The sequence below is a fragment of the Onychostoma macrolepis genome, chromosome 01, assembly GCF_012432095.1.
Source record: "Onychostoma macrolepis isolate SWU-2019 chromosome 01, ASM1243209v1, whole genome shotgun sequence".
In the NCBI taxonomy this organism is placed as follows: Eukaryota; Metazoa; Chordata; class Actinopteri; order Cypriniformes; family Cyprinidae; genus Onychostoma; species Onychostoma macrolepis.
Genome location: NC_081155.1, coordinates 21,054,054 through 21,076,779, shown reverse-complemented (window position 1 = coordinate 21,076,779; position 22,726 = coordinate 21,054,054). Strand labels below are relative to the sequence as shown.

The 22,726-nt window shown below is 34.5% G+C and overlaps 1 protein-coding gene across 14 annotated transcripts in view; it reads left to right on the top strand.

Annotated features, from left to right (window-relative positions):
* Nucleotides 1-22,726, top strand: part of LOC131547855 (teneurin-3) — a 642,274-nt gene that overhangs the window by 299,173 nt on the left and 320,375 nt on the right. For 13 of the 14 annotated variants that reach the window (XM_058788591.1, XM_058788700.1, XM_058788676.1 and 10 more), the window contains one exon: nucleotides 16,910-16,981. The gene's annotated coding sequence lies outside the window, so the exon portion shown is untranslated. Of the gene's footprint in view, nucleotides 1-6,424; nucleotides 6,507-16,909; nucleotides 16,982-22,726 lie in introns of those variants that run through there. The other variant, XM_058788635.1, reaches the window with a different exon arrangement.

Genomic DNA, 22,726 nt, shown 5'->3' with positions numbered 1-22,726 from the left:
AATTTTCTTGATTCCTTTCAATGACAGATTCTGCTCTAATCAGAGTGGATGTATTTCACTGGCTTGATTAGTTTGTTGAACCTCTTATTCTACTGATGTAATGAGCACTTTTTTGGTAGTGATTGGCATAATAGTGTTGTTGTGCATACAACAGATGTAAAAACTTATATATATATATATATATATATATATATATATATATATATATATATATATATATATATATATATATATATATATATATATATATATATATATATATAAACCATGTTTGCTACCAAACTGAATATACTAAAATATATTTGAAATACATTTATTTCATGTTAAGTATACTACAAATAAATTGACATATTTAAGTACTTAATAAAAATACTCTGCAATTGTAATTTTTAGAATACTAATGGTATACTTAAAGTCTGCTGAATTGGAATAACTAATTTTGTACTTAATGCACTCTAATTGTGCAGAAGTAGAGCTGATTGTGCTAAAGTGGAACTATTGCAAGCATACTTCATTATCTTGCATTAAAAGACCGATGTTATATTTTTGTATCAGTAAGTCTCGCAGGATATGTCAGTAAATAGATTTGAACTATACTTAGTATGAAATAAAAGTATTTTAAATATATTACTTTTTTGCTAGGGTCTCTGTATTATATCACAACACGCTTATGTTAAAAGCAGATGCCAACATTATTACAATTAACCTATTAATATAATTGACCTTTTTAAATTATTAAATTATTATAAATGATCCAGAACACTAAATGATTCTATTAAACCCTGTCATAAACGGTCCACTAATAAAGCAATTTACCTATGGTTCATACACTCATTTGAGTTATTCGCCCGTTTCCCTGTGATTTAAATGAAACCCGCGCCACTAGAGCACAAAAAGATTTTTTTTTTTTTTTTTTGGCGTCTTAACTGACCTTGTTTGAGCACGTAATTGTGTTATTCTTGTGTAAAGAATTTAATAGAATCAAAAGATGTTCTGTTGAAAAAACAAGTGAAAGGAATGTCACAATTCTCACGTCATGAACAAGAGAAGCGAATACCTGAATATGCATTTTTCTCGTGCCTTATGCAAGATAAAAAGCCCAGGTAAATATTGCTTTGAAGGCTTGTACAATCTGTCTGCCCCATCACAGGCAATAGTTCTTGCCTATCATCATCTTCATCAGTCTTGTTAATTATAATCATTTTGCTTGTGTCAAAGGTATCTAGCCCCAGAACTGTTTGCCCTGTTCCACACAAAACGTAATTGTAGTTTCTCCCTCTCTTTCTTGTCTCTTTGCCTTAATGAAATGTGAAATATGATGTTCTGTCAGCAAAAAGCATTGTTTTCTTTAGGGTTTATGATAGCCGGGAGGCTGTGTTCAGACAAAAACTCGCTCAGGGCTTTTTGACTAACTTGATGGAATAGATGGTCTGTCCAACTGCTTGCCCACATCAATAGGTATTCTGATGCTCAAGGTCCTGTAAATGCTTTAGCACAAAAGCCATTAAAATCCTACTTCTGCTGTGGGAGAAAGTATTTTCTCTTGTACTCAGGGCCCTCATCGCTTTCCCAAGCCCATTTTTTTTTCTGTGCACGCGTGTTTTTTCGTCACATTGAGTTGCTTTTACACTGCAACATTAATGACAGTGAACTACATTTGAACTCGGTGTTCTGCTCTGACATTTTTCCCAAGTTCTGCAACCCAGACTGTTTGCATAAAGTGTCTTCAGAGTGTCATATTTCAAATAGACAGAGTGTCTATCATTAAATAATTCATCTGTGTGCAGATGTCTTGACATGGCAATTAATATTTATTGAATTAAAAACCCTGCAAGAGCAGCCGTCTGAGTCCCCCCACCTTTTTTTGGAAAGAAAAGCAGAGGCGAAGAAATATATTGTGAAATCTAATCATTTGTTTTATCTGTCATGCTTCATTTTTCCTCTCAAGAGCGCACATTCTGTGTTTTAACATCAACACTATGGTGTTTGTTATGTTATGTTATGTTATGTTTGATCGAGATTACAGCGGTTTTCTTTTATTTAGATTTACACCTTACATTTGAGAACAATTTCACCTTCGTTGCCTCGCATGGTCGTCTGGTTTCAATTAGCGACTTCCAGAAGGTCCTGGGAGGGGCTAATAGCTCAATTACAAAAATAAATAAAAAGAATGAAATCACATATTACTTCAAATCATCCCCTGCTGTGTTTTCATAACCTAAGTTGAAAACAGTCACAATATGCTCTGTGTCTTAATGCTTAAATATCCCTTCTTAGAGGAAACACTTTAGAACAACTTTAAAATTTAACTGGTTTTGACATAAGTTTTTTATATACAGGTAATATTAATATGGCATAGCAATAGTAATTTATTTTAATAATGCTTAATAATAATATTATTAATAACAATAAATGGAAATATATATATATACACACACAATTGCATGCATAAGGAAAGGTAACAGTAAAAAAGTAAACGTGTCTTGCATATGTACTTTTCACAAAATAATGGCCAATTGTAATAATGTGTTACTAGATGAGCAAATGAGTGCAGATATGTATTAATGCAAAAAATACACAAGAGTGCCATGGTCATTCTGAAGTATTTTTTGATGGACTGTGATCAACCCTAGACCAGAGAGCACATAGACCTTACAGCACCAGGACCCCCAAGACGCACTCTCTACTATTGGACTTTGTTTGATGTATTAATGCAAGATGGAATAATTAAGATAATATCAAGATGTGATTCAGCATTTAAGTGAAATATCTGACTTGATATTGCTGATTATTTCTGACTTTATTCTTACATTACTCTTACAACTTCTTACGTTATTTCTTAATCTCCTGCCATTCTCTAAGTAAAGTTGCTACTAGTGGTTGTCATTGCAACAATTACAGTGATTTATTGTAGTGTTAATATATGTAATATTCCTTATTCATACTTGCATTAGAATTATAATGACGACAAGGAAGAGAACAACATCAGTTGTTTTAAATGTATTACACAAGATTAACAAAGCATCCTGAGCACAATGAACTGCACTTTTGAATTTCAAAATCATGTCATAATTACTAAACTTCAAAAAAGAAAAGAAAAGAATAATACCAATAATAGGATAATTCATTGCAATATGCGAGTGCACCAATAGCATACAAAGTAACCACACCCTCACCTATTAGTTTTTCCATTCAGCACTTTAATTCTAATTGGCCCTTTAAGGGAGAACAAAGTTCATAAGGTCATAAGCTATTTTTATAGCAAAGTGCTTTGGAAGAAGCTTTTTTTTCCCTTATCCCTCCTGTCTAATATGACAGAGCGTCTTCCGCATCATTACATCCCCCAGACAGTCATCAGCGCAGGGAGTAAGAGTTGGCTGTGGGGAAATTAGATTGCAAAGCTCCCTCTCCTCCCGCTTCCCGGGCCTTTTTTGGGCTAAATACCTGATTATCCCACATTTAGGAGTGTGGGGAAAAAGAAGAAAAAAAAACAGCAGCTGGATTGTAATCAATCCTTTTAAAAAGTGCAGCTTGCACGGCACTTCTCTCCAGCAGGATAAATGTGACACAGAGGCCTCCGATTCCGCTCCCCTGATGAATCGCTCCCCGCTTAATGATTACGGGAATTGTCATCGACTGATCATCAGTCTCCATTTATTTCAAATCAACGTCAGGAGTTTGTAGGGCCCTGAACGAGAGAGTGTGTGTGTGTGTGTGAGTATGTTTTCTCTAGATTGCCTCTTCTCATCTGCACCGCTCCATAAGGAGCGTCAGAGCGGGGTCATGTATCATACCAGTGTGTGTGTGTTTGTGTGTGTGTGTGCTTGTGGTGGGATGGTAGAGTGCAGGCCCCCCTAGTGTCATTTGCCCCCTGAATGGTGCTGTTTTAGGAGCCCCACTGAACATCTCATCTCCGCCTTCTCAACAGTAATAGTTCTTTTGACACAGGCTCCAATATTCTCTGAACTATTTTACAAACACAAGTATTACATACTGTACTTTTTTGTGTGTGGATTTGTATGCTTTAGCTGTAAAGATTAAATGACAGCCAGTCTTTAACATTGTCTTTTTTTTAAACTGTATTTTTACAGGGCGATCTCTATTATTTTCGTTACAATGTCCATATAAAAAATATACATAATGTACATATAGTATGTTTGGATAGACACTAGAAAAAGAAAAAAAAAAAAAACATTGACAGCATCTAAAATGCTTTCATGACATTTTTACCTATTATATTATGTATTTAGCGTACATTTTTATAAAGTGGAGGAACAGTTCATCACAGAGCCAACTATATTTGCAGTGTACGATGCTACATTGTTTTAGAAAGGTTGATTTGGAAACAAGCTAGAGCAGACAAGAAATGCAGAGAAGATTTCAATTATTTATTTTTATTTATTTATAAGTGCATTGGTTTAAGGTTTATTATTATATTATATTATATTATTATTATGCAACTTTGGGACAAATCTTTACAATTCCTCTGACAAATTATGAAAACATTTTATCTATAAAAGACCCAATTCATTTTCTAACTGAATTTGAACATATCTAACAAATGTAAAAGTGTTTACATTTTAGGTGCTCAGTATGTTTTTATTTTTAAATATCTATGTAAACACAAAAATGTGGATTTATATGATTTAAACTGTAAGTATTAGATGACAGCAAGTCAGTGGTAGATAATCTCCTTCCTTATTATTTCTGTTTCTCATTGACACACAGACACAGAATAATAGTTAATCAACCGGTGTCTATGGCTGTGACACTCTCCTGTCTGCTGTTTGCTTTCTTCTCTTAAAGCAAGGCTGTAGTTAATACCCAGTGCTCGGTCCACAGAGCTGACATTAAGCAGACTCCAGTCTGTGTTCCAGGGTTAAGCTAGATTAAAGCAAAGAGCCCCTTCTGCACAGCTTTGTGTTCCAGATTTTCTCCATTAGTCTGCAGGCCTTTCACCTCAAGGCCTCATGTGAGAGCTGTGTCACCTGAATATTTGATCTACAGTCCAAAAATCCCTCATGCAAGGAATTAAGCAATGTGTTTTAACTTCTGCAATATAATAGATGGGTACTCATGCAATGTGTTGAAAGTCAATCCTTTAAGGCCCTTTCATGCCAAATTCAAATACCTGTCTATTCTGTAATAATATTCTGAAACACATGATTTCATATTTGAAGTCAGACCAGTAACATTCACTGCTGCTGCTGCAAAAAAAAAAAAAAGTTATTAAAAGTTACAAATGTTCAATGCTGTTGAGAATTTCACTCTATTTGCCATTATAGTGTAACTGCTTCATTCTGTGCTTTTTTTTTTTTTTTTTTTGAGTTGACGACTAAGTGCTTATTAATAACAAAATTATTTATCAAATGAAATCCATGTGATGTTTGAAAAAAAAAAAAGTCATTTGCAGGTTCCGTATAGTGAAATGAAATCCCTCAAGGTCAATAGCAAAAAACATCATTGCTGAATATGTAGTATTAAATGACTGATTTCATAAAGTGCTGGATTATATATGAAATCTGCTATAAATACCTGTTAGCTGTTTTCTACAATAAAGGAATATGTTGAATTAAAATATATAAAATATGCATGATTAATGTTTGTGAAGAAATAATAGATTTTTGTAAATATTTGAAGCATAAAAAATAAATGTATATTTCACACAGGTTAAATGTGTGAATTCTTCCATTTAATTACTGAATTCTTGACTTTATAAACTGTATTTCTATCATTTCTGGTTTGGGCTCAAAAATGTGTGGCGAAAGAAAACAACCACGGCTTCAGATCTTTGCGGTTTAATGTTGGTTGGCCAAAATGATTCAGTGCGTTGGCATGACTAAAAATGTGTGTCTGAAGTGGCTCCGGACATGACTGAAAGTTCAAATTCATTAGCACATTTTTTTTTGGCAGGGAACAATGACATTTTAACTGAGATGGAAAAAAAGTTGTTGTTTTTTTTGCTGGGCAAATATCTGTCCCCAGGGTGAATTGGTTCATAGGAATGCATTGTTTCTGCTCAAAATCTTATTTACTTTTAGCCTGGATATTTTCATTTGGCTTGAAGGTTCTCAAGACGCAACCAGAGCCTGATTGTGGTCTTAATGGTAGGTGTATTTTCAAGTGTAACAAAACGCACAGTATTACCGCATGGCCTTGATGCTGTTTTAGATTTCTTTTAAAAGATCTTCAGTTACTCCTCTGCAATTATTGTATAAAATATCTGTTGGATTGTCACTATTCAGAGCCACTCCACTCGAGACAAATCAAACAGGCTCAACTAGGATCATATTCATACTGAGACCACTCGTGCGTACAGTATGAGACATGATTAGTAATTCATTGCTAATTCTTAGCCATGTCTCAGCAGAATTTCTACAAGCACTCTTTCAACAAGCTCCAAGGCAGGCTAGGTGTCAATGAAGTCTGGTTTCTGTGACGTTCTGACTTGAGGCTCTCCATCCCAAGACGTGCTCCATCAGGAGAGTGCAGAGGCACCTGAGATAGTAAGATTTACAGGTTAATGTAGTCTTTGACGCAGGCAAATTAGCGCAACAAAAATAGACCAATTGACCCCATTAATTTCTTCTTCCACAATTATCCCAAGGGCCGGAGGAAGGAGGCGAAACAATAAATCACAATTAAGTCCAAGTCAGCTGTGTTCATTAAGCTTTATAAGGACTAAATTTGCACTCTTCATTCTGGGAGATTTGCAATCAGAAGTATGGGTCACTTAGATGCAGATGTAGTCGGTGGATTGATTAAGATGGTCTGGAGAGGTGTGCGGATTGATTAGTGTGTACTAGACTTTAGAGAGACTTCTAAAGTAGAGATTTGGCACAGGTTGAAATAACTCTGCCTAGATTTGGTCTTGAATTTGTAATTTGTTTGCATGTATTCATCTTGTTTTGAACATAAAGTCCAGGAGAACATTTATTTATTTATTTATTCATTCAAATCTAATATGATGTTCCGACACTGGTAGCAAAAAGTGAATATGAGATCAATATTTATTTTTTTCTAGAATCAATGCCATTTCTGTAAGTCTTTGAAAGTACAACCCTCTTAAATGGCATATGCAAAATATGAGACTTTTTTCTTGCTTCTCAGATTAAGAGCAGCTGTTTGCCTTTGATGGAAAAGAACCATTGAATAGAGTAAATAGTGTTCTCAATTTTCCCGGCGTTCATTAACACTGAATTAATTGATTACAGACTTTGTTGTGGACAACCTTGCAGAGATTCTTCCATAAGTTCAATATCCTTTGTACGTTTAATCATTTTCTCCAGAACATAGAATCAACACTTTTTAAAGACGATAGAAAATTGCTCTTTGACAAGAGACTCTAGAGATACATGTTGCTTTAATATTAAGGTTTGATTGCCATTTCACACCACACAGCTAAAAGCCACTCAATCTCTCTAAAAAAAAATCATTTAAAACTGTATTTAAAACAGTTTTATGCAATCAAAATGTAAATGCAGTATAAAATTAAAATGTATTAATTGAACCCAGATCTAAATCAGTTTGTTGTTCAAAGTTTTTTGAAGATAATTTAAACAAGAACATTATTTCTGCCCTACAGTTTGTTGTCAGGTAGATTTTTTTTTATTTTATTTTATTTTTTTTTTAAGTTAATTACTTGTCCTGTTATGCTAATAATAGCAGCATTAAGAAAGAAGAGATCAGACCACTTTTGATTATCAATATTGTCAACACTTGCCAATGAAAATTGCACAATTTAGTTTCTTCGTAATGTTATCTCTCCACTCATTGCTGAAGGAAGTACATCAGCAGATTTCAGGAAACTTAGTAAAGAGCAGCTACATTTGTACCTCTCAAGAAAATGTTCTGGCGGTTTCATTTATTTGCCGACATCTTCATTCCACATTTTGACCAAAGCATCACGAAATGAAAATTACCACCACCCGTCGTGTCTAATGCCTTTTCTCATCCCATAATTCTCTAAACCCTTTCAACATGCATTCAGTTGTTCTCTGACGGCAGGAGCAGTGGCGCCTGTTCGTTTAGAGGAATAAAAAAAAAAAAAGGGAGAGGGAGGGATGAGTGGAAAGGAACCCACCTCAATCAAGAGGTCCATTCATAATTGAGGAGGGGAGAGATCTGTGCAGCAGGTCAAAAAACTCTACTGCATAATTGAGGAGCAGCTAAAGCTGGAGTGGCTCCATGGTGGCACTCTGCAGCCATAAAAAAAGTTCCTGAGAGGCAGTGCGTGTGTATGTTTGTGCATGTATGCGTGTATGTGTGTGCGTTTGGTTGAACCTTGCCATGTCTGTGACCCAGCTATCTTGAGTGCACAGTGTAGAGTCTTTAAATGACACATTCTAGAGATCTTTCAAGCATTATGAGTACGTTTACATGCACAAACTGATACCAATTATACTTAATAACCTGACAATGTCATATAAATGCATTAAATTGGGGTTCTTTTATTGGGTAAAGGTCATAAACGGTTTGAACAAAAACCCATTTGGCACACCTAGATTTAGTGAAGTCAACTATCAAAATCTCTGACTAAAGCAAGAAAGCAGTGTTTACATTAGATTTTTGAAATTGACAGATTAATAGATTTTGAAAACCAGTTTAAGTAAAATCAGTGTGCAAAAATTATTGTGTGCCAATTGGGCTTTCTTTTGACCTTTACCTGCTAAATGTTAACCTAAGAATTTTTCTTCAAATGGTAACAACTAAATGAATAAATGAATAGGTTTTATAGAAATCGAAATTAATATATTTTAAGTCAAATAATAATAATTATAATCATATATTATTATTATTAATAATAATATTTAATAATTATTATAATAATTATATATGAATAATAATTCATATTAATATCATTATTATTATTATTTGTTGTTGTTGCAATCAACTAAATGCATTGCTACACACGTAAAAAAATAAAACAACAACAACAACAACAATAATAATAAAAATGTTAAATCCAGGTTACCTTTTTTTTTTTTTTTTTTTTTTACCATCATGTAAAGTCTCTGCATTGTTGGGTTAGTGTGTGTGTGTGTGTGTGTACTGAAAAAGAGAGAAATAAAGAAAGAAAAAGAAGTGGTGATCATGATGAATAGTTAGTTATTTAGTTTCTTTAAGTATGACACAACTTAGCATTTTACTGCACCATTTATTTCTCAGTTGGCAAGAATGATTTCAAATGCCAAATCTGTCTTCTGAGCAGACGCTCTTTTGGAAGATGCCATTTCTCATGACTGCAGAGTGATGTGTTTTATTTTGTATTTTTTTCTGGGGGCTGGTGGATGCCCTGTATTTGACCCTGAAGGGTTGAGTCATGTCTGTTGGTCCTCTTCTTCTGAAAGGCTTGGAAAGCCTCTCTCACCCTTTCACAGCAATGTCACCTGTGTTAGAGAAAGCGAAAGTTCAGCTTGTGCTACAAACGGTGAGTCAGTTTCCCTGACACCTTCACCATACTGTTAAATTATGGATTTGCATTCCTCTTCCTCAGATGCCTAAGTGACTCGGCACCAGCAAGTCAGTAAATACATCTCCGGTTCTGGGAGTTTCTGCCAAAAAAGAGAGGCAAGGAAAGTTGTCAGGAGGTGGAGGGGAATTTCCATACAGAGCAATTGGCTGTCAGAATTGGCTGTCAGTTTTTTTTTTTTTTTTTTTTCTCCCCCAATCCGTACTTACTTCCACAGTTGAACCCAGTCACACATTTGCTGAGGGTTAACTCGATGGAGAACTCTTTGGATGCAGTTCCTGAAAGGTTTCTGTCATGCATATGTAGTCATGACAGGGATGATATGTGAGTGTGTGTGTGTGTGTGTGTGTGTGTGTGTGTGTGTGTGTGTATTTCTCTCTATATGTGTGTGTATATGTGAGGTGGCACACATGTTTGCTGGTGTGTGACTGCAGTCAGGCCACTCTCTTGCTTACATGTCCCTGTAGCCTCTCACTCTATCCAGATGCCTCCAGTAGTGCATATTTATACATATATTAAAATCAGGAGTGAAGCTAGTCTTCAGCAATAAGCCACCGGAGTTAGCAATCTCAGTCCCCTTGGGGAACCACTAGTGTCCTGTCCTGCCTGTCTTTACATGTCCACTCAGATCAGTCTGAGCACTACTTTGCAAACATATTTGCAAAACTATTCAATTCTCCAGTTTTACTGAAGTTTTAGTTGCCCTGTTGATTCTGTGGTGGCTCCACTGAAATGAAACCTGGACTATGAAATCCTCTTGCTGAGCATAGCAGTGTTTATAGTTTTATTTTATTTTATTTTTAATACAAATATTTACTTAGACATTTAGAACTTAAGATGTTTTTGGTATTATTAATATTAAATCATCTTTTTAATATTAACTAAGAAATCCTTAGTTAAGGCAAGACACTGCAGGTGAATAGGGGAATGCTAATATATATCACCATGCTTCTCCAGGTGATTATTTACAGTATACATTAAGAAAATGGTTTAGTATTATATGTTTTCTAAAATTGTGTTTAAATATGCAAATTAGGTATTATCTAAAATTCCAGAACCGAAATCTGAACATAAAACCATGTTTATTTTTTGTTTGTTTGTTTTTAATTTTGTTGACATTTTAGAGTTAAATGTGTTTACATAAGGTATGGTATATGTTTTTATAATTCCATAAATCAGAAAATACTGTCACCAGTCAGAAAGAAAGAGAGAGATTCACATTGTTTTTAAGAATAATATATTATATAAATCAGGTTAACTTTATATAATTAAATATACAAAAACCTTCAGAACAGATAGATAGAACTAAAGTTGTAAAATTTGGTATATGAAAGAAAATATACTTAAGTGGAGATCCAGGCTCGGTGCATGAGGAAAAAAAGAATCCTTTTGAGAAAATGACCCTTAAATATATGTATTGTAATTCAAATCTAAAGTCGCAAATACTTACAGTAAATGTGTATTTATGTTTGTTTTTGTTTTTCTTTCGGGTTTTGCCTGTAGTGTCATGCCTTAATGTAGGCCTATTTTTTATTTTTTTTTCCTTTTCTCTATTTTTCCTTTGCTCAAAAATATTTCATCATCTATATGTTCTTCTTCATGACCCACAAGCTCAAGGTCTTATTGAAGACATGTTCACTAAAACGAATAACTGTTTAAATATTTTAATTTATACCTGACCTACAAATGAAAATTCTATGGAATGGTATGATTTAAAGAGGAAATATTAATATATATATATATATATATATATATATATATATATATATATTTCCTCTTTAAATCATACCATTCCATAGAATTTATATATATATATATATTAACATATTAAGTAGTCATGGACGACTGGAAAGGTAATGGATATTCTCCATGGGATAGTCCTTTTTTTCTTTCTTTTTAAACTCAAAATAGTTTGACATGAAAAAAAGTGCCGTACTTTTGACTCCATTTACAACCCTAGGTCATGCAGAGAGACATTAATACATTCTGTGTGCATTTTATGTTTTAATGAGCCAGTCACGAGTAGGCTTTTCCTTGTGCCATGTCTTTGCACGTAAACTATTGATTTGTTTTGGCAATGCAACACCAGTCATAATTAGGGCTTTGTTATGAAATGAGATGCTTCTCTCTGACAGTGTGTCCCTTCAGCAAAAAAATCATTGTTTGAGATATCTGGCACCCTCCCAGTTTGTGCAGAATACTTCTGTCAACATCTTCATCATCTTCTCTGCCAGCACAAACTGCATGTGTCATTACATGAGTGAAAATGTTTTATTCACCAATTGCTCAAAATGTTCCGTGACTAATTAGAAAATCACACATGTGCATTTACACAAATAACAGTGTCTTCATATTAAAATCCTGATCCTTTAGGTTAATGGGGAGTGAGGGAACAAAGAAAGAAAAAAAGAGAGAAAGAAAGTGTACAACTGTCATGACGACTCAAATCTGTTTTGCCTCCTTCTGGCCCACAGAACTTTCTAAGAAGCATCTAATGCTTAAATGGGGTCAGGAGAAGGTTAAAAAGCGCTACATGAGCGCAGTCATGAATATTTGAACTGCTGACTTGAAAAGACTTGCAGTGTTCATGAGGGAGGTGGCTCGTGTCACATCCTTTTCTCTTTCCCGCCGCTGAGCAGCACTTGCCCTCACAACCACAGGATTTTAGCCTCTGTGTTGGGTGGATATGAATACCCCCTCAACACACGGCTGTCTCTGTGGCGTAATGCTCACAGCAAATGTTCTATTCAGAGGCTAGTTACCATAATGTCTGCTCAAAGTCTTCCCAGACAGATGCTGGAAATATGCAGGATTTGAGTTTATGCTTTAGTGCTACTGCTGATGATGATGACTTTTATCAATTGCAGATGTAGTTCAAGTAGGTTGACAACTATTTTTATTATTATTGTTATTATTATTACTCTGTAGCTCCTTACAACCGCATAAGATGAATTGAACGATTCATTTTTGAATATTTTTTGGAATAAAAAAAATCTTTGTCTTGCTAAAGCTAATTTAATGTATAGCATTTTATATAATTTATATTAATTAAATATACACAGTTGATTATTATTACTATTTATTTATTTATTTAGCAAAAGTTCTACAATTTGGGGCTAGATTTGATTACAAATTAGTCAATTATTTTCACACAATATATATTGAATTTATTATTATTTCACTTTTATGTTATAAACCTTATTATTTAAATGTAGCAATCAGTAGTTTTGTTAGGTTTTTATTTATTTTTTAAATCTTAAAGTCTAGGACAAAAGGTAAAACAATACAATCTGCGGTATGCATAAAAGACATTGGAAATTAACAAATAATAATAATGATGATAAAATTCATTTTAAACATTTTTGGAATTAAAAAAATGTTTGCATTGCTATAATTATCAATAATAATAATAATAATTTATTTGCAAAAGTTACAAAATTTGGGGCTAGATTTGTCTACAAATTAGTATATTATTTCCACACAATATATATTGAATTTATGATTATTTCACTTTTATGTTGTAAACCTTATTATTTAAATGTAGTAATCTATAATTTTGTTAGGTTTTTATTTATTTTAAAATCTTAAAGTCTAGGACAAAGGGTAAAACAATACAATCTGCGGTATGCATAAAATGCATTGAAAATTAACAAATAATAATAATAATAATAAAACACCATATATATATATATAATTGTCCTCAGTTCTTTTACAATATGTTTTTTTGTTTGTTTTTGTTTTCAGTCACATTAATAATTGAAGGTGTTATATATGTCATTCAGTAAATTCAGCCCTAGAAGGGCATTTTTCTGGTGAAACAGTTTTACATGTGGTAAGTGCCTTAAGTGCCTCAGTGAATCTGGAGAATAACTCCATTAATCAGCAAAAGGTTATTCTTGCCATTTTTCAATGTCTATAAATTAATTAATATAACACTTCACAAGAAACTCTTTTAATATCATCTTTAAAACATTCTCTAAAAGCATATAGTGATCCTAGTATGCTCTTTGTTCAGTGTTTGTGCTTGTGTGTGTTCTTGTATTTATATTACTTTAGCAGAGAGATTTTTTCAGGGCTGTGATGAGTGCATCCTGAACCGGTCTCTAAAGAAAATCTGGGTTCCGCTCAATTGTCCGCTCCTGGTGCGATTCAGAGTGAATTTCCTAACAATAGCTTCAGCGCTCCAAACTCCTCTTTCCCTGTCAGTCACAGTTTGTAAACAGGCACATCTGGTCCAGGCAGAAGAGCAACAAACATACAAGTGACAAGCACAGGGATGAGATTAGCAATGAGGAAGCTGTTAGTCATGGTGTGTCCCACAATAGCCCACCGCTCTATCTTTAGTGTTAGATGTCCCGGCTGCTCCACAACATTATATACACATTTAACAGAGACTCAAATAAATGTTGGATGAAGAGTAGATGTTCTAGGACTATTATAATAATTAAAAACATGATTTTAAATCAGGTGGAATATCTCTGGATCCACATGTATTCTTTTGCAACTCAAATATGAATTGTAGCACAAAGATTCAGGGAAAGAATAACTTAATTCATATTATTTGAAGTGCCTACATTTCTTTCATATTTTAAGGGATGATGAGAAACAGTTTAACAGTATGGTTTGTTTGCTTCACTTATGGTGTTTTATTTTGCTTATTTATTTTAAGATTGTAAACTAACTCTGTTTGCCTTTATTTCTAATGAAGTCGATTTTGTTGAAGTGCACTCTACTCTTCCACTATTCCAGTATGTTGACTGTGCATATTGATGATGACTGAAAGTAGTAGAGGAAAATTAGTTTGAACTCTCTGACTGCCTTGCAATCTATTTTATGCTCTTGTTGCATCTCTTCTTTGCTGTGAGGCTGTTTATTTCACTAAAAAGACGTACAGAATTTCTGCAGAAAATGTGTAATAGATTTAATTTTTCAAGTTGAGGTGACATTGTAATTGTGTGTCCTGATTAGAAACTTTGGACATGTGTTTTTATTTACAAGTATATACAAGCTTTTACCACAGCCACACTGACTTTAAATGTAGAGAGAAAAAAAAGAATAATCATTAAATTATTTTTATTTTATTTATTTATCTTAATAATTTTATTATGAGTAATTATCAAATGTATTATTATTATTATTATTATTATTATTACAAGGGGAAAAGTAATTATGCAAATGTTTTGGGCAAAGCAAATTAGCATTCATATTGTAAACTATTCTGCATTCTCTAAAAATTATACAGACTGATATGGTATAATTATAAATAATAATATATGGTATAATTTCTTTAACCTATCAAATAGCTCAAATGAAATGAATTATGTATGCGTTTATTTATTTATTTAATACAATATTTTATTCAGTTATCAGACAATTATGAATCAGGTCTTTAAAGTTTTTAAAGAAATGAAGGAAAAAATTGGACAGTTTTCAATCACAGTGATTGACTATGTATATAAAAAAGCCAATCATTCCCTCTTTTCTCTTACTCATGTTTTTTTTTTGTGTTTAGGAACATTAAAGAGTACTTCTGAATATAATAAGCATGTTTTACTATTAGAATTCTTGTAGCAGGATGCTAAATGAAATGAGATGCTCAGCTGGTACGAAATGCCATTAGCACTTGACTGTGGAACATGGTTGTCGTAAAAAGAGAAGATTTGTTTTAATTATTTTGGAAAATACGAGTCTCATGTTTGGAGAATTCTGCCAAATGACCCAAATCAGATTTATAATACAAACTAACTCCTTTACAAAGTAACTTTTTTTATGGTAGGGAATAAGTGAAATTTATCGTAGTTGTACCCTTAAAAAAGACAGAAAAGGTTGGGTCCTTTCTAGATAACCCAGAGAATCAAATTGCTGTAAAAGTCCCAAAAGAGGCATGTTTTGAAGAATCCTAAGTGCATAACTTCCTAAAAGCTGTTCCCAGACCTGTGCAGACGGGCGCATCTTTCATCAGCAGGGGATAATAACCAGACTGGTGCGAGACGGCGTCCCCCTGGAGAGCCCACACTGATTGATTCAGGAAAATGTTTAAACAGATGATACCTGAGGGGACGCAAATAAATTGTGGTGTGGGTTCTTATTTGTGGAAGGGATCAATACCATTCGAAATGAGTTTGGGACCCTGTGTGCCTTGTCTAGTGGTTTAATATAGAGGAGGTGAAGTGTCTGCATCGGAGTCGGACAGACAGCGAGAGAGAGATAGAAAGTGCACTCAGACCCATCCTAAAGGGCACCAATCAAATCTGTGTTTTACAGCGAGTCAATCATCACCCGTGCTTTTATTTGAGACCGTAAGCTGCAGCCACTTATTTGAAGTTGTGGTATCAAAACTTTGTTCTCCTCTTAGGTGTAATCTGCTGTGGTTTATGAACAAGCACGTTTCTGGTTGGTCAGAGTGCCTGCATTTTTTATTTTATTTTTTTCACTCTGAGATTATGCTGAAACTGTGTATGTGTTTTTTTTTTTTTGTTTGTTTGTTTTTTTGTTGAAAGATAAGATAAGACAGTAATGGATCAGATTGCATCTTGCTGAAGTGGGCCGGCTGTTTTTATTTGCTTTTGCAAACAGCTAACATCTGCTATCCGTGTGCCCAGTTTATTTATTTTTTGTTTTGTTTTGTTTTGTTTTTTTAACTCTCTGTTTTCTGTTTCTGCTCTGTATCTCACTGCTCTGTTCATGTATCGCATTTATTAGAGTGGCCAATCAATAAAAAAAAATTGAATCAAATAATTATATGTTGAATAGTTCATCAAATTAATAGCATACATGTATATTTGCTAAGAAAATACCATACATGTATAATTAAAAGATAACTAAAAGACATTCAATTATTGTTGCAGATGAAATATTTGAACAAACATAATAAAAGTGGCTTTAGTAGTCAATGCATTATTTCAAGTAGTATTTTTTTTAAATGTTTTTTTTTTTGTTTTTTTTTTTGCTTTCAAAAACATTAGAGAGTACTTCTAATAAGCATAAACATGTTTTACTATTAATATTCTTGCAGTATGATAGAAATGAGATGCTCAGTAGGTATGAAATAGTATCAGCACTTGAGTGTGAACTGGAATATGGTTGTTTTGAGATTTGTTTTATTTATTTTGGAAAATATGCCTTTTGCTATTGAGCATATTTGTATTTCATTGTCTCACATTTAAGTGGCATGTTTTTAAAAATGTTTTTAAAAAAAATTTAATAGCAGCTGGGTCTGCGCTGACTTTGAATTCACAAAAACACGGAGGTGGTGCTTGAGCTTGAATTGCTTTGATGGTTTGAAAAACCTGTTGTTTGGGTCAGCAAAGATGATTAATTACATGTTTTTTTTGCCATATTTTAAATTATAAATCACACTAATTTACTTATTTTTATTCTTCTCTTTTTTTTTTACTATTGAATAATTGTTTTCCTCTCTTTATTTGTTCATTACAGAAATGCATCTCTGTTTGTCAACACAGCAGTCTGACCATTAAGCGCAGTCTGAGAGGAAATGCGAGAAAATAGGTGAGCGCTCATTTCTTACAAAACCTTGAAGACATATTTGTTTTTGCTTTTTATTATTGTTGTTGATTTTTGTTTTCCCTGTTGTGCTGTTTTCCATTTTTGTAATCGCCCTGTTGTCAAACAAAAAACACATCATGTTGATTTTTCATAACCAGTCGTTATCCTTTCCTCATGTTGAACTGGGCCATATTTTAGTGGAAAAGTTAGTGTCAAATTTTGTGACTTAGTCTGTCTTCGGTGCTTATAGTGTGCTCCAGGGCTGTTCCCTCTCTCACACATGTTCAGACATGATGAGTATCAATAATTCATAGGGACTCGTGCTGACCCTGCCTTTAGTGACCTCTGTCATGTCCTGCCTGCTGCTACTTTATAAATAAACATCTGTTCATGCCGGGCTTTCGAATGTCGCTCTCACAAGATATGTGTGTGTGTGTGTGTGTGTGTGTGTGTGCGCGTGTGCTTGCATACAGCAGTCTCTCGTTTTGAAGCCCACCATATTCCCTGTACAGTGTACTTTTGTTTCAGCTGTGCTCAACAAAGAGCTTTCGTAACTTAAACTTAAAAAGTCATTTTTAAATTGTCTTTATTTTTTATTTTTTTTTATATATATATAAAGAATTTGATTTCAGGATATACTAAGTTTCAGATCTGAAAACATACTCAATTGAGGCTAAATAAATCTCATTCTCAGTGGTGCCTATGTGCTTGTTAAGTTTGTCTCATATTCTTAAATGACACACAATGTCATTTGTACAGTACGATGCAAATGAACACATGGCCACAGAGTTCCATGTAAGCTCACAGCCAATCAGCTTTAATTAGATGAAAAGTTTTAGATTCCCCCTCTAAAACAAGAGTTTTTAATTGCAATTTTAATTAAGTGTAATCTAAGACTCAGGGGGGAGAAAATAAAGTTAATGTCAAGTTCGCACACCTGCAACACATCCAAAAAAAAAAAATAAAATAAAATAAAATAAAAAATACACTAGACCTGAACATGTATGCTCGGTTGCCAGACATTTCAGTTCTCAGTTTTCTCAAGCCTCATTGTAATTGCTTTTTCATTGACAAAGCAACGTTGTACAAAAAGGTGCAAAGGTTTGTGTGTGTATAAAAGGCAGCTTTATTTAGCAGCATCTTCTTGGTCGAGTTTTACAAGGCACTCCATCTAATGAAAGTTTACAATCTAATGTTCACTTAAGTATTCAATCAAGAAATTCCTTCAGTTAAAAAAAACGAAATAAATGGATAAATTACATACACAATAAATTAAATCTTTTTTGCCAACAATTGCACATCTGCAGTTTTTTAGACCTCTACACACCAGAGTTCTTTAAAAGCTTGTAAAATCTCCATACATCCTCAGCATTCTGTGGGCAGAGTTAATCAAAGCTCGTAAATCACGTCCACAGGCACTTAGAACATTAGGCATGCAGAGGCAGTCACCCTTGTGCAATTAATGGCAATTAAAGTTATACTTTTATGATGTCTTCTACTTGCACTACAAAGGAGTAATTGCTTTTTACAGCTTTTAAGTCACTAGCTGTCTTTTTACAGTGACCCACTAGTTATGAGGGATTCCCAAAAAACACATTTTCCGGGGTCTACATGCACATTACCGTAATGGATTAATAGCCAGTGTTTGGTCAGTAGCCAAATGGCTTTTCTTTCTTTAGCCTTTGTTTTTTTTTTTTTTTTTCTTGAAGAATTCATCACAATGGCTCAGCTTTCTAAATGTACTGAGGATAGTCAGTACTGCCTAAAAGACGAGACTCAGCACTGGACTGGAGGATTTCTGTATGTTTTTTTTTTTTTTTTATTAATTAGAAATACTGTGTCAGCGCTCTCTGCGTCCTACATTTTCTACAGTCTTTTTTTCAGTATTTTTAGGCCTGTTAATTTGATGTTAATTTAATGTGATTAATTTTTAAAACGCAATTAATCGTGCCCCCTGACCCGTGTGTGAAATCTATGATAAGGGATTTTCTCCAGATTGAAGTACCGTATTAATGTTTCTGTGGGTACACAGTCAGCACAGCCCACAGACACCGTGCCTCGGCAAACTATTCTTACAAAGAGCAGGCTTTAACCTTGATGTTTTCTCTCATTCTTGCTCTGGACTTTCTCGTTCTTTCATCACTCTCATAAGCTGACTCCAGAACTAATGTCTGTTCGTGTCTTTTCATTCGCTCAGTTTATCCATAGCCAGGGATTTATTCACATCCACAGTTTTATTTTCTCTTTAGCACACTGTGGATTATTTTCATTGACACATTTAATAAACGGCAAAAAAAAGTTTAATCAAATTTGTAATTTTGTGATGAACATTTAATATTAAATATGAAAAATAAATAGACAACATTGACAAAATTATTAATGTATAAAATACAGAAAACAATAAATAAATAAATGGTATTGCAAAATGGTTAACAGGGTTACAAATTAAGCCTAAATGAAATTATCACTCATTAGAGGGACTAAATGATGGTTTATTGTTATTGCTAAGCTAACATTTCCCTTTGGTCAGGTAACAGGTTTGATATGTTGTACAATTATGAAACCAGAGAAATCATGTGTTCAAAATATATTTTTCATTTATTATTATTATTATTATTATTACAACAACCGTCCAAGCAGCCTTAATTAAATACTTATTTTCAGGTTTCCTCAGGTTCTTTTTACCATAATTGTTGTGGCAGGTCCATAACACCATTTCAAATGTGTTTGTTTTCATAGCCAGTGGAACAATTACAGATGGGTCTGGAAGTTAGTTTTTCCCAACTCATTCTCTCTCTATTTTTGCCCGTTTCTTTCATTTTGACTGAGGCAGTCTCCACCTCTTTTAGTCACGCAAATATAGTGAATCAAATTGATTAGGATGAGGCAGCTGGGCTTCCATGTGTGTGACCAGCTACCTGAATTGAGACATCTGCTTTGGAGACAGTTTGATGGGCGATGAAACACATAGCAATAGGTGCCTGAACGTGATAGTGCTTTTCATTTAATCTTTGAGCTGCTCACACAAGAAATGCAGCACAGCATTGCATTGAAACATGTTGCTTTTTGCTTTTATGTATTTACTGTATATAGACTTATAACAAAGAGCTGTTATTTTGATTGATTTTTTTGTGACATATAAGTGTTCAAAGAATACTCCGGCATACAGCTACATCTGTATTTGTGTGTGTGTGTTTGAATGTACTTCTGCAAAGCCTTTTTCTTTACACAGTGCTGACGATGCAGTTGTGGTGGAGAGTTTATTGTTGCAGACTATTGAATAGAGACACAGTTTTAGGGAAAGAGAATTGCTCAGATCTTCCCCTGAGAGGAGCGAGAAATACACAGAGATGGACAGAGTGAGTGCGAAGTGAGATGTAATAGACTTGGCCAGCGGTTCTTTCTTAGGACTTCGGTTGAGCATGCTAAACGTGTTCTCAGCAAGGACACACATGTTGCTGTAAGCTTGCAGCTTTGATAAAGAGACCACTCTTAAAGCTACCTCAATCACGATGGTTTCCCACTTTCCACAGACATTTGTCTCCTTTTAAAACACCGTGTTGGGGATTGACACACAATATTCCTGAATTCATCACAAATCTCTTGCTGACAGTCACATATAGTTTTATTAGCAATTGGAGGGCAGGTGCTGGGTTGTGAACACTTTCATCTCCTATCCAAAAACACCTTCAGCCCCTTTAAATGATGTGCGCTGTCAGCAGCCTATTGATTTTATATTGCAGATATGAAGTCTTCAGGTGTTCAAGGTTGACAAGGACGACTGTGAGCTGCCAAGTTCAATATTAGTCAACGCATCATCAAAGGGTGCACTGCCTCATCAGCCAATGACAATGCTGTTTCAGGAGGCACTTTGCAGGAGTGAAATAAAATTCAAAAGTTTCACATTTTAGTTCTGGGCAAAATACATTCTCAGTCATTTTGGTGAGGGAGTGGAAGCAATGACACTCAAGCTGGTGAAAAACTATTTTTGGTGTAAGCTTATAAAATTGGCATCTATTGTATTTGCCAGCGGTCGAGTAGAAAAATTGAAAAGCTTCAGGAAAATGGCTGGTTTGTCAGGGATGGTTTAGAGTGGCACCTACAAAAAGGTGAAACAAATATCGTCCTTGACACAGCGTGCACAATCTTTCGTATAAACTCGGTGTCACGTCAGAGCACCAGTTTGGAAGCATTACTAGCACTGACATTTGCACACAGACTTACAATTTTGACATGCTGCTTTTGCTTTTTCTGGATTTATATTAATTTATGACTTTTTTTGAGATTGGAAAAAACAAAAACATGGCACCTCTGCTGAAGTAGGGTTAGGTTTTGATTTCTCACTCCACATTTATAGAAACTAGAAAATAGAAAAATTAAAATTAAAATAAGGACCCCAGTTGTGCATAAAATCATCTTAATTGTGAACGCGAAGTCGACAAATGTCAACGTCCATGCGAGGGACTTTGTTTTTGAAGTTCCAGGTGTTTTTCTGCAGATTACTGAATAAACAGAACACATGGGTATGTTCGACAAGATGACAAGATGTAATGAGTCCTACGTGTGCTACGTGTAAAGAAAGGCGCAACAAACAGGCAAAGTGGGTTCGTTAGCAGCCCAGATTTTGTCACAGGGTGGGTGCTGACAGAGTGTCTGGGTTGCGTGGCTGAATTGACGATGGTGACGCATCATTAGCTTAGTGGGGTGAAATAATAGCATGCGCCGCTGTTCCTTCAGCTTTGTTTAGCGTAGCGTCCTACCCTCCCGGGATGCAACACGGAGAAATAGGTGTTTCTCTCTCTACCGAGTGAATGTTTGCAGCCCTAACAAGACACCCAGGAATAGGAGTTTTATACGCAGCACAAGCCAAGCACATTCCAGGGGCCCAGAGAGCCTCAGCAGCTCCTCTTTGCTCCCCTGACACCGCGATTGATGCTCCAGTTACTTTCCTTCGCTTGAAACCTCTTACTGGAACAGCTGGCCCTGTATGAGCTTTATTTGCTTAAAACTAGTTTGAAAACACAAATGTGACCTTAAATCATTTAAATAGCCTTAAATTGCTTCCAAACAAGTTTGTTTGACACTCATTTGCTTCAGTTATAGTGAAATAATCCATTATAGTGGCTCTGGATATGAAACTTGGCTTAAGCTGGCAATATAGTATGTGCACAAAAGGCCTGCATGCGTTGCCTGTTATTTTTTTATGTATTCAATTTGCAGCCTAGGCTCATTGGAAATACATGCCTGTGGCAACATATTTGCAAAATTGTATTACATTCCTTTTATGTATGTTTTGTGACACTTTAAAAGAGAAATGTTCAGTTTCATTTGAACAGATAAACACAAATTGGCAACGTTTATAACGTTGGTTGTTATATGCATTATGGCAGTTCTGAAATGAAATGTCCGATAAGTGACGCTAAAGTGTTAAAGCGTTTGAAGATAGCGTACCATCTACTCTAGACCTTACCCTAAACCTAACCTGTAGTGATAAAAGCAACCATGAGATAAAATGCAAATGTGACTTGTATTTCACAAAACTCATAGCTGAGTGCTCGGCATCACAAATGCAGTACAGTACCGGGTGAGTTACCAAGCAAGTTTACTATGTCAAAAAAGCCATACAATATGGAGCTGGTTATGAAATGCGAATGTCAAAATGTTTTGGGTTACAAATGATGGGAGGTATAAGTGTTTTGAAGTCATAACACAATATTGTGCAAGAACACCACACTAAAATAAGTTTTT